The sequence below is a fragment of the Gadus macrocephalus genome, chromosome 8, assembly GCF_031168955.1.
Source record: "Gadus macrocephalus chromosome 8, ASM3116895v1".
Classification (NCBI taxonomy): Eukaryota; Metazoa; Chordata; class Actinopteri; order Gadiformes; family Gadidae; genus Gadus; species Gadus macrocephalus.
This window is the reverse complement of record NC_082389.1, coordinates 12,675,143-12,685,780: the sequence shown is the minus strand read 5'-3', so window position 1 is coordinate 12,685,780 and position 10,638 is coordinate 12,675,143. Positions and strand designations below refer to the sequence as shown.

The 10,638-nt window shown below is 46.6% G+C and overlaps 1 protein-coding gene across 1 annotated transcript in view; it reads right to left on the bottom strand.

The window, feature by feature from the left end:
- LOC132463139 (leucine-rich repeat-containing protein 24-like) overlaps window positions 1–5,485 on the bottom strand; it is a 15,717-nt gene extending 10,232 nt beyond the window's left edge. Inside the window, 1 exon segment of the mRNA XM_060059084.1 lies at window positions 5,059–5,485. The gene's annotated coding sequence lies outside the window, so the exon portion shown is untranslated.
- Between the last annotated feature and the right edge of the window lie 5,153 nt (window positions 5,486–10,638).

The window sequence follows — 10,638 nt, the reverse complement described above, 5'->3', positions numbered from 1 at the left end:
TCAGTCGTTCTTTCCTTTATTCCATCTTTACAAATTGGACACTTTCTCTCCTCTATTATTCTCCTGTGCTCCCCTTGCACTTTTCTTGCTTTCCCATTTCTCGGGCAATACCACCACTCCCACCAACACCACCTTTCTCTCCTTCCCTCTCACTTACTCCTCTCTCTTTCTTTCATTCACTGGTTCTTTTCTTCTGTCTCTTCCTTTTCTCAATTACTCGCCGCTGCACCATCTCTCTCTCTCTCTCTCTCTCTCTCTCTCTTCTCTCTCCCCATCTCCCTCTCCCTGTTTCACTGTCTCTGGTAGAGCCATTATTTTCCCTTCCCGAGGTGTGACCTCATCCTCACTCTTTCGCCCTCCATCTTCCTTGTCCTTCCACCCTGACAGGCAGCTGCTTAAATCCCTTGTGCTGGGGACATCCTTTTTGTCCAAAGATAGAGTAAGGCCACCATACTGTGTGAGGGCAACACCCTGCATAATACAGGGACACAAGCACGCTGAAGTACACACACACAAACACGCACGCACGCACGCACGCACGCACGCACGCACGCACGCACGCACGCACGGCACGCACGCACACACACACACTCACTCATGCATATTTACATGCATGCACCCCTTTTTGAACATACATAGACAATATATAAATGTACTCACATTTGCACACAGACAAACGCGCACACACACAATCACACACACGCACACATACATTGTGCAAATGCATGAACCCGCATTTGCACATCCAATGACAAGACATATGTTCACACACATACACACACACACACACACACACGCTCGCACACAAACAAATGCACACAGAGAAAAACTCTTTGTGCTATCCACCCACACAACGGCTGACGCACACACACTCATACCGAACATGAAGGCAAACAAATTGCGTCAACGTTGCCAAACAACCGCCCCATACACACACACTCACGCACACACACCCACACACAAGCGTTTTGGGGTTTAGTAAAGGAGACTGTGTTCACTTAATAAGCTCATTGATTGCCGTATTTTCCACTGGCTCGCTGTGCGACTTGATCTCCCGTCTATCGATTTCCCCCTTCACTATGGGCGCAGATGCAGACCAGCGATACTGCCTTGTGGGTGTGTGTGGTTGTGTGTTAGTGTATGTGTGTGTGTGTGCGTATATGTGTGGGCATCTGAGTTTGCATTGTCATTTTGCTGGTATGTGTGCGTCCACAAGCCTGCATGCAAATGCCTCTGTGTGTGTGTGTTGTGTGTGTGTGTGTGTGTGTGTGTGTGTGTGCGTGTGCGTGCAAATATCCAGCTGTTCATATGCCCTTCTCAGCAGTTTGAAAGAAAGCAAAGCCCAAGGCATTCTCTGGAGTGTGTGTGTGTGTGTGTGTGTGTGTGTGTGTGTGGTGTGTGTGTGTGTGTGTGTGTGTGTGTGTGTGTGTGTGTGTGTGTGTGTATCCATGGCTGCGCCAGCCATGCGCCAGCAGACCGTTTAGTCTGAAGTACTCTGTCTGGTCGCGTTAGGCTAACCAAAGGGGTCTCCAGAGTTCAACCGCCCACCCCTTCGCGCACCATCCACCGCCACCCACCCACCATCCACCACCCACCACTTGTGTACACATTCATACTGTTCTGTTAGCCGCCGTTACACACTGCAGAATTTATCACTCACACACACACACGCACACACACCCACAAAACGTCTTTAGTAGGACAGATGTACTGTGTGCCGTGTCTTTTCTCAAATTGTTATATTCTTTTGTTACAGTCTCTTGGATTTGATATTTTTAGATTACCTGGCAAATTGTAGCTTGTAATCCTGTTGAACTGTGTTCGATTTTGGAGCACACTGTTCTTTTTGTGTGCCATGTATTTAAGGTTTGAAGATGGTGGAAAGAAATCAGGTAAACAGCATGTGATTGACAGACTTCAGTCAAGTCAACTTTAAAAGTATTTCAATTTTTCTGAAAGGCTGACTTATTCATGTCTTGTTCAACTTTACAAGTTGTTCACAAACGCTATTTCATGTTGCATGAAAACAAGACAGAAGTCAAATGCTAAACTTTATCTGATGGCCTAGTGGCCTGGTCCTTTTAAACAGTATGATACATTTTTTAACTGTATCTGATGTCATGTCCTTTTATTCAATTGTATCTTATTTCTTAAGGATATACTTATGTATTGTGCTTAAGTCTAGTGCTGCTAAACTGTATCTGGTGTCTGAAGGCTAGACTTAAGTCTAGTGCTGTCCAAGTGTATCTGAAGGACAGACCTACGTCTAGTATTGTTGAACTGTATCTGAAGTCTGAAGGATAGACTTAAGTCAAGTGCTGTTCAACTGTGTCTGATGTCTGACGGCGTACTTAGGTCTAGTGCTTATAGCTAGTGCTGTTCATCTGTATGTGATGCCTGAAGGACAGACTTAAGTCTGGTGCTGCTGAACTGTATCTAATGCCTGAAGGACAGTCATGAGCCAGTCTAAGGCTACTTCACGTCGTATGAAGGACAGTTAGGTGAAGATTGATGTCCGACGACAGCTGTAAGAAGACGATTCTTCAAGGCCGCCATTGTTTTCCTTTTGAGAAACTAACGGCGTGGCAAGAGTGATCGTGTCATTGGTGTGTCATCCCCCGTCACAGAGGAGCCATCAATCATCCCTGCGGTGACACTCTCCGTCTCCTTCGCTTTCTCTCCTCGAAGTCCCGGAGACAATAGCAGCGCCGCCGAATTCTGATCAACACCTTTACGTGTTCAGAACGACGTGCATGTCAGGTAAAAAAATTTGTTTGTTTGGCCTGTCGTCCATCTTCCTTAATAGTGCTGCGAGTCGGTTGACCTTTGAAAATGTAAACACGTCTCCTTTTCAACCGCTGTGTACTTCCAACCTGGGACTCTGTACAATATTCCCTTTATTCACGGCGGCCATGTTTGCTTTCTTTATCTTGCTCCCTTGCTGCTTTCTAGCACTTTTACTCTGAATCAAGCTCTCACTTCATCTCCACGTCTTTCTCTCTTACTGCCGTGTGTTTGTGTGTGTGTCTGTCATTGGCACACACTCAAAAACATTACAGTCACAGTCGTCGTGAATGAGTCTACCAATCCCGGCAGAGGCGGCCAGAGGTGCGCAGTGTTGAGACTGAGGCCGGATCGATCAGAACAATCACATTCACTGCGTCTTAATCTGACGGCGGCGCGCTTTGAGTAGAGGGGTAACCCGGCGATGGTCCACGGGTAACCATGACAATTGTATGTAGGCGGCCATGGAAGTACGCTCGTAACAGTGAACACGATCCTACACATAGGCTGGAGAGACAATGGAGCCCATTTCACAGGTCGTCAATGGAAGGGCAAAGCAACTTCCTGCTGCTGTCATCTGAACATGAGCTGGGCTTTATTTATGTCTGTCACATCAGCAGCAGGGTCAATGCATACCAGAATACACTTTACTACCTGAAACAGGAGGTGTGGAGCTGAACCAGGGGCGGCTGATATGGTGAGTGTTCCTATTCCTGTTGTATGCTGTGTATATGTTGTGTAGTGTGTAGGCCTTCATGTTGTCTGTGTTGTGTATGCCTTCGGGTTGTCTGTGTGTGGGGTGTTGTGTAGGCCTACGTCGTGTGGTTTGTGCTGTGCATTGCGTAGGCCTACGTGTTGTCTATGTGTCACGTATTTTGTAGGCCTACGTGTTGCATTTGTGTTTTGTATTTCGCAGGTGTTGTCTATGTGTTGTGCATTGCATAGGCCTGCGTGACGTCTATTTGTTGTGCATTGTGTAGACCTACGTGTTGTCTATTCGTTGTCTATGTGTTGTGTACTGTGTAAGCCTACGCGTTGTCTATGTGTGTGTTGGTGTTGTGTACTCTGTAGGTCTACGTGTTGTCTATGTGTGTGCTAGTGTTGTCTACTGTGCCGGGACAGTGTATATATATATAGCCTGAACAGTGATTGAACGATGAGTGATGATGGTGTAGTCCTACTATTGATGGATTATTTTCTGTGTTTTATCTCCGTGTAGTTATGTGCATGATTGAACGCTGTAATTACAGTCTGAGCACAACCCAGTCCAAAATCACTTCCAGCTCACTGACACTGCTGAAGGCACAACTTGCCAATCTTGTAGAGGAATCACACAGGAACGTATTTTAAAGAGTGATCGTCGATTCAACAAAAAGGTTTTAGCCACCTTGAGGGTTTGTCTTTATTTTTGGGATTTTTAAAGCAGCTTGAGCTATAGGCCTTTGTCTATGTGTAAGTAAACAGCCACATTAGGAGTGAGAGAGAGCACACACACACACACACACACACACACACACACACACACACACACACACACACACACACACACACACACACACACACACACACACACACACACACACACACCGAGATAAAGGGACATGGTGTTAAATATGAATTGAGAGAGAGAGAGAGAGAGAGAGAGAGAGAGAGAGAGAGAGGAGAGAGAGAGAGAGAGAGAGAGAGAGAGAGAGAGAGAGAGAGAGAGAGAGAGATACACAAACACACGCACTCACACTCACAGAGTATAGGCTAGATACTGAAGTTGTCAGTAGGCATCTGTCCACACAAGACGGATAGCACAAATCTGCGCGAGTTAAACAAACGAGAGTCTATATCGGGTCCTGCTGCGTCTCCCCGCTCCGCCGGGACGCGGCAGAATACCAATTAAGGGAGACGGGGAGAGAAACACCGGCAGCAGCAGCGATCTCATTAGCGATGAGAGCACGCGGTAGCCCAACGACCTCTGCGCTCGTTTATCCCATCCACACGTCCCCCGCCTCCACAATTCACCGCGGGAATTCGCAATCTAATTATTCCCTGAATGAGGTCATTAAGGCGATAACATCCGAAAAAGCGACATGAGCAACTATTGGTTTGTGGCAACGTGTAATTGACTCACTCATTCAGGTATCGTTTACATGCAATGCGCTCATCCACTCCGCAGCAGCACTGTGATGTTTTGGACTATTTAAATGAATAACTGAAGGGTGTTCATGTCTATTGCATATTGCACTGATGTTTTGTCCCATTGCCAACAGAAATGTAACGTACCTTTCAGCTCCGCGTAGACACACTTGAATTTTCGATTACGTCCTCACTGGCCGTGCGGACAGTTGCAGCCAAAAATGATAAATCTCACTTGAAGTCACTTAACAAAAAAATAAGTTGAATCATCATTTCCCCCAACCTCCTTCTTAAGGGTTCACTTGCTCCGGACGGAGCGGACAGATCAGGTCGTCCCGTCCATCGCGGCGCGATGACAGCCAAAGCAGACCAACCCGTGGCAATTATAGGGAGCATATGTGTGTGAAGATATGCAGAATAATTCTCTCTCTCTCTTTCTCTTTCTCTCTTTATCCCTCCTCGTCAGATGAATGTTTTCCTTGTTGAATGTTTCACACTCAACGTCGGAAGGCGTCTGGTCCACTCCGCCAACTCTACGCTGGCTCCAAATCCATCTCTCTCTCTCTCTCTCTCTCTCTCTCTCTCTCTCTCTCCTCTCTCTCTCTCTCTCTCTCTCTCTCTCTTCTCTCTCTTCTCTCTCTCTCTCTCCCTCTCTCTCTCTCTCTCTCCTCTCTCTCTCCTCTCTCTCTCTCTCTCTCTCTCTCTCTCTCTCTCTCTCTCTCTCTCTCTCAAACAACGGGCACGCAAACACGCGAATCAATTCGCGTGCGCACAGGCACAGGCACATTCGCACACGGGGGGAGGGGGGAGTATTGCATGGTGGCGAGGTGGTGGTCAAACAGATCGCATTGATGCTCACTTTGTAAACATGATTTAAAACCACGACTTGTGACTTGACAGCTGCGGGATAAATATGGCATTTGTTTTTTGGAGTGATCACCGCTGCTGAAGCGGGCCGCTTCAGCCCCGCGGAGAGCGACACCACTACGTCTTATTCCTTCTCTGAGAAGCAGAAAGTGTTATTTTGATGGATGGGCCGTATGGGTTTAACAACGACTGCAGGCTTTTGGAATTATGCTGCCGTTCTGGCTACAAATGAAACACGATTGAAAATGAACTACATACCAAAAAAAATAGAGAAAAAAATGCGTATGCATACATTTGGGGATAAGCGAGTTCATTTCAAGTAGGCCTAAGCCTTTAACACAACCTTGATCGATTTTTCTTCTTCTGCAGAAAAATAAATCCCTTTGACTTGTGAGCGTTTGTTAGGAGATGCACTGAAAAACATTTCCGGGCACTGGCGTCTGTTTGTTTTCCCCGGCCATGGGGACATAATGGCGGATTTGGCGCTTATGTTTTGTGATAAGATTGAACAGAGGTTTATGTTGATCCTCTGGGCCAGGACGGTTCCGCTTCATGCCGTGTTTTGGAACAGACGCGATATTAGAAGCGCGCGTATGTAGTAGTGTGATGCTGAAGCGTGCGAGAGCGCGTACGAGCGCGAGCGAGCAAGCGCAGAATAATGAGTTGATCTCCCATTGCGGTGCAGTTAAATCCAGGCTGACCCACATTAAGCAACCATTTCAAACGATATCGTTTGTTTGTCAGTTTGTGCTGTTGAGTGTTTGTGTCTGTCAGAGTGTGTGTTTGTGGTGTGTGTGTGTGTGTGTGTGTGTGTGTGTGTGTGTGTGTGTGTGTGTGTGTGTGTGTGTGTGTGTGTGTGTGTGTGCAGAATATTTGTGTGCATGAATAGGTAGGCCTACATAAGTTGTTGTCTAATTATTTATGTGTGTGTGTTTGTATTTGTTTATGCTGTTTGAGTGTCTGCTGTGTGGGTCTTTGTTTTTGTGTGTCTGTATTCGGTGTGTGTGTGTGTGTATGTATGTATGTGTGTGTGTACTTCTAATGATCTAGTGGTTTCCCCCTGGGCGGCCGTGGCGGCCTCTTGTCGACCCACATCACAATAATTAACATCGGATTCAAAGTCTGTCGAGCCAAGCCTCACAAACGCACGCACAGACACACACACACACACACACACACACATAGACATGCTGCACACAAACATGAACACTCACGCACTTACACGCATGTCGCAAGCACACACGCACACGCACAAACACACGCTGCTGCTGCTAAGGTAGAGCGGGAGGCTGGCTTGCTCCGTATCTCACACACACGCACATGCATGCACACACAACCCCTCTCGCCCACTCATGCACGCACTAGCTCACTCCATTATATACAATCATGCTCACACTCACTCTGACAAACATAATCATGCTCTCGCACACAAACACACACACACACACACACACACACACACAAGCTCCTTCATACATGAAACTCACAAAAAAAAACTCAAAAACCGGAAAGACAAACACACAAACACACACGCACACATACACAAGCTCCTTCATACATGAAACTCACAAAAAAAAAACAGAAACCGGAAAGACACACACACACACACACACACACATACACAATCATAGTCACATGCATGAAAACAATTCCGTTCCCACACGCGCACACACACACGCACACACACGCACACACACACACGCACGCACGCACGCACACGCACACACACACACACACACACACACACACACACACACACACACACACACACACACACACACACACACACACACACTCACATGCAAACATGCTTGCCTTCAGTCATTTCTGCACCTCCACAAACACATGCACAGACACACTCCCCCACACACTGGGCCTCAGGCCGCACGCTCTCTCACGGACAGCGTGCAGGTTATTGGTCTGCGCGCCGCGCGCGGGGAGCTTAGAGGCAGTTTGCACTGGAATTGTTCTGTGGAAATGTTGCACGTCGCCCGGCTGCATTGCATTAAATTATAGCAGCAGAGAGAGGTGACAAAGCTGAGCGGTTGTGTGGCAGTGTCCCCGGGGGATGGGGGAGTGTGTGTGTGTGTGTGTGTGTGTGTGTGTGTGTGTCTGTGTGTGTGTGTGTGTGTGTGTGTGTGTGTGTGTGTGTGTGTGTGTGTGTGTGTGTGGGGGGGGGGGGGTATAGACACACACTCCTTGTGTATTTCGACGCCTGGTGGTGTCTGTGAAAATACATCTCTCTCTCTCTCTCCGTCAATACTTTGCTGTCACTCTGACCCAGATCAGTTAGTACAAAAGAATATGTAGGGTTGTGGTTGCGTCCTACTGCATTCTGCTCCACACTCCAGGATCTCATTCAATATTTCCTACCGCAGAACCGCTTGATTCTTCATCCTGATTGGCTAATAACGCTCCGAGGGTGTGCATTACTTCCCGGGAACGTCACCTCTGCCTTGTCAACGGTGTGGCAAATCAATGCACTGCAAATCCAACATCAGCAACAATGTAGAAATGCAACTATCGACCCGATGTTTCCGTGACAACACAAAAGATATCAGGCTCAAAGCTCCATGGTAGGAATATTTAAAATTTTTGATTGATATAGATAAAAAGCCATTAACGTTGTATAGATCTAACAAATTCATATCTAATCACTCTTGGCAACTGTGGTGTGAGCAGCCTTAACCACAATGGGCGCTCCCACTTACTGGAAACAAGGTAATTAACCCTGATAAGCAACACACTTATTTTTTTTCACACTTAGCCCTTCTTGCACCTCCAAGAGGTGTTAACCTGCCGAAATACACACTGACAATGTAAACATTGTGTGTGATTAGACAAAAAGCCAGGCAGGCATGATTTACTTTTGATCTGATTTCCCCGTCTCCATGGAAACCCCGAATGGTAGCCCCATTGGTCTTAAAGCTATGGTAGGCCGTTGTGGAATAACCAGCCAGAGTGAGCTAGACTTTGAAAGTATCCAACTGAATGAATTCCCACAGCTCCCTTCAGGCCTCCATCCAAAGCAATTCCCTGCAAAACATGTGATTATCTCGGTAGCTTTAGCAATACGTCAGCCTGGCCTTGTGGAAGACTCTTGTGCAATGATTGCATGGGCAGAGCGAGTGTTCAGTGCATGGGCAGGTAGCCGGGTAGGTAGGTAGACTGACAGATAAGCCGTCCAATCATTTAATTCGGGCCGAATGAAATGATCGGACAGGCTTATTACAGATCTCACAGGTTATCACAGATATTGTATTTTTTTTCACTTTTTAAATCACAGCATTTGAATTGCATATTGCATATTAATTGTTGTCAAGGTGTAAAGAGAATTTTAACAAATATGATATCAAAAATGCTTCTAAAAAAATATGACTCCAGGCACTAATAGTAAAAGAATCTACAGTGACCCAACCAAAACCCATATAACAGATTTGTCTTCAAATGGCTTCTTCGGTCTCGGCCAGCCTGAATAAAATTAACATCTTTCGAACTATGCTGCCTGCCTTAACACTGACACATCCCCAACACATAAAAATACTATGATCAGTATAAAAATATCATCGACTTTGTGTCACTCACCGTCACATCAAAGGATACACTCCCGACCCCATGGTCTGATGTAAAAATGTTTAAAAAGAAAAAAAAGTCAATGCTTTCTGTGAGCTACATAAAACAGAATTTTGGTTGCGTGTGGAGTGTCCCATGGAGCCACAGTAAAGATGAGGGGGTGGATTGTTTATCGAGTTCCAATACAGAGCTGAGAATATCTCTCAGCTCCAGGATGTCCTCCATCCCAGGCTGTTTGGGAGGCAGAACCCCCAGAAAGGAGCCTGGGATGGAAGGAGTGATTATATGGCTGTGCTGGAACGGTGTTACCTTGTGCTATTGAGTCATTCGGCCGATTTAACCCAAATAAACCAACAATTAGATGTTTAGATGCATCTCCTCATTGGTCAGGTCAGGTTGCTAGATCATCTTGCTCCGGGAGACCGCAGACATTGTGGTTCGAACCCAGAACATTGAGGTTGGTAGTTCAACACCCAAAGGCTGCAGTTACAACATCACTCTTATAGAGATGTATGGCCCTTCACTTTCAATGAGAAGTAACCACAGTGCCTACACACTGTGGACACTGGATAAGAAATGTACCAACACATAAAGCCTACAGGCGCTAATACTGCATCATAAAAACAAATGTGTCTAGAAAAATGCCTGTATAATGGAGACTAATGAGTCATATTTGCATCCATGATGGATGCAACACTTTCAGATAGACACCCGTGGAGATGTTCACACAACGAAGGGGTGGGGGAAGCAGTCCGTAAAGTACTGCGTTGTATTTTTTAGAGAAGCTAATTTCCCTTTTAAATGTGTCGAATGAAAAATGAAAAAGATTAAAAAGAGGAACAATTTCCATATAGATGCCGGAACAAGGAGACAAGTGGCAATTACTCACACAACTTGTCTTCCGGTAATGACAAACAGGTGCGGTGCGTGGTGCGTGTGTGTGTGTGTTTGCGGGAGGGGGGGGGGGGGGGGGGGGGATGCTGTAACTAGAAGACACCACTAGCCATAAACCACCGTGATCTGAAGCACATGCGTTGTTGCATGCTATTTAATCACATGAGCCGCCGGTGGATACACAGCACTACGATGGGTTGTTGGTAGCATGCGGTCTGCGTCGGAGGAGGAGGCGCTGGCAGCCTAGCCTAGCCTGTAGCCTCGGGGGCTGTTTGTAGCACTAATCGCCAAGGGGGATTGTGGGACGGGGGCGATCAGAGAGTATTATGTTATTAGTGAGCCCCTGTATACTGCCGCAAGGATGCACACACACACACCCACGCACGCACACGC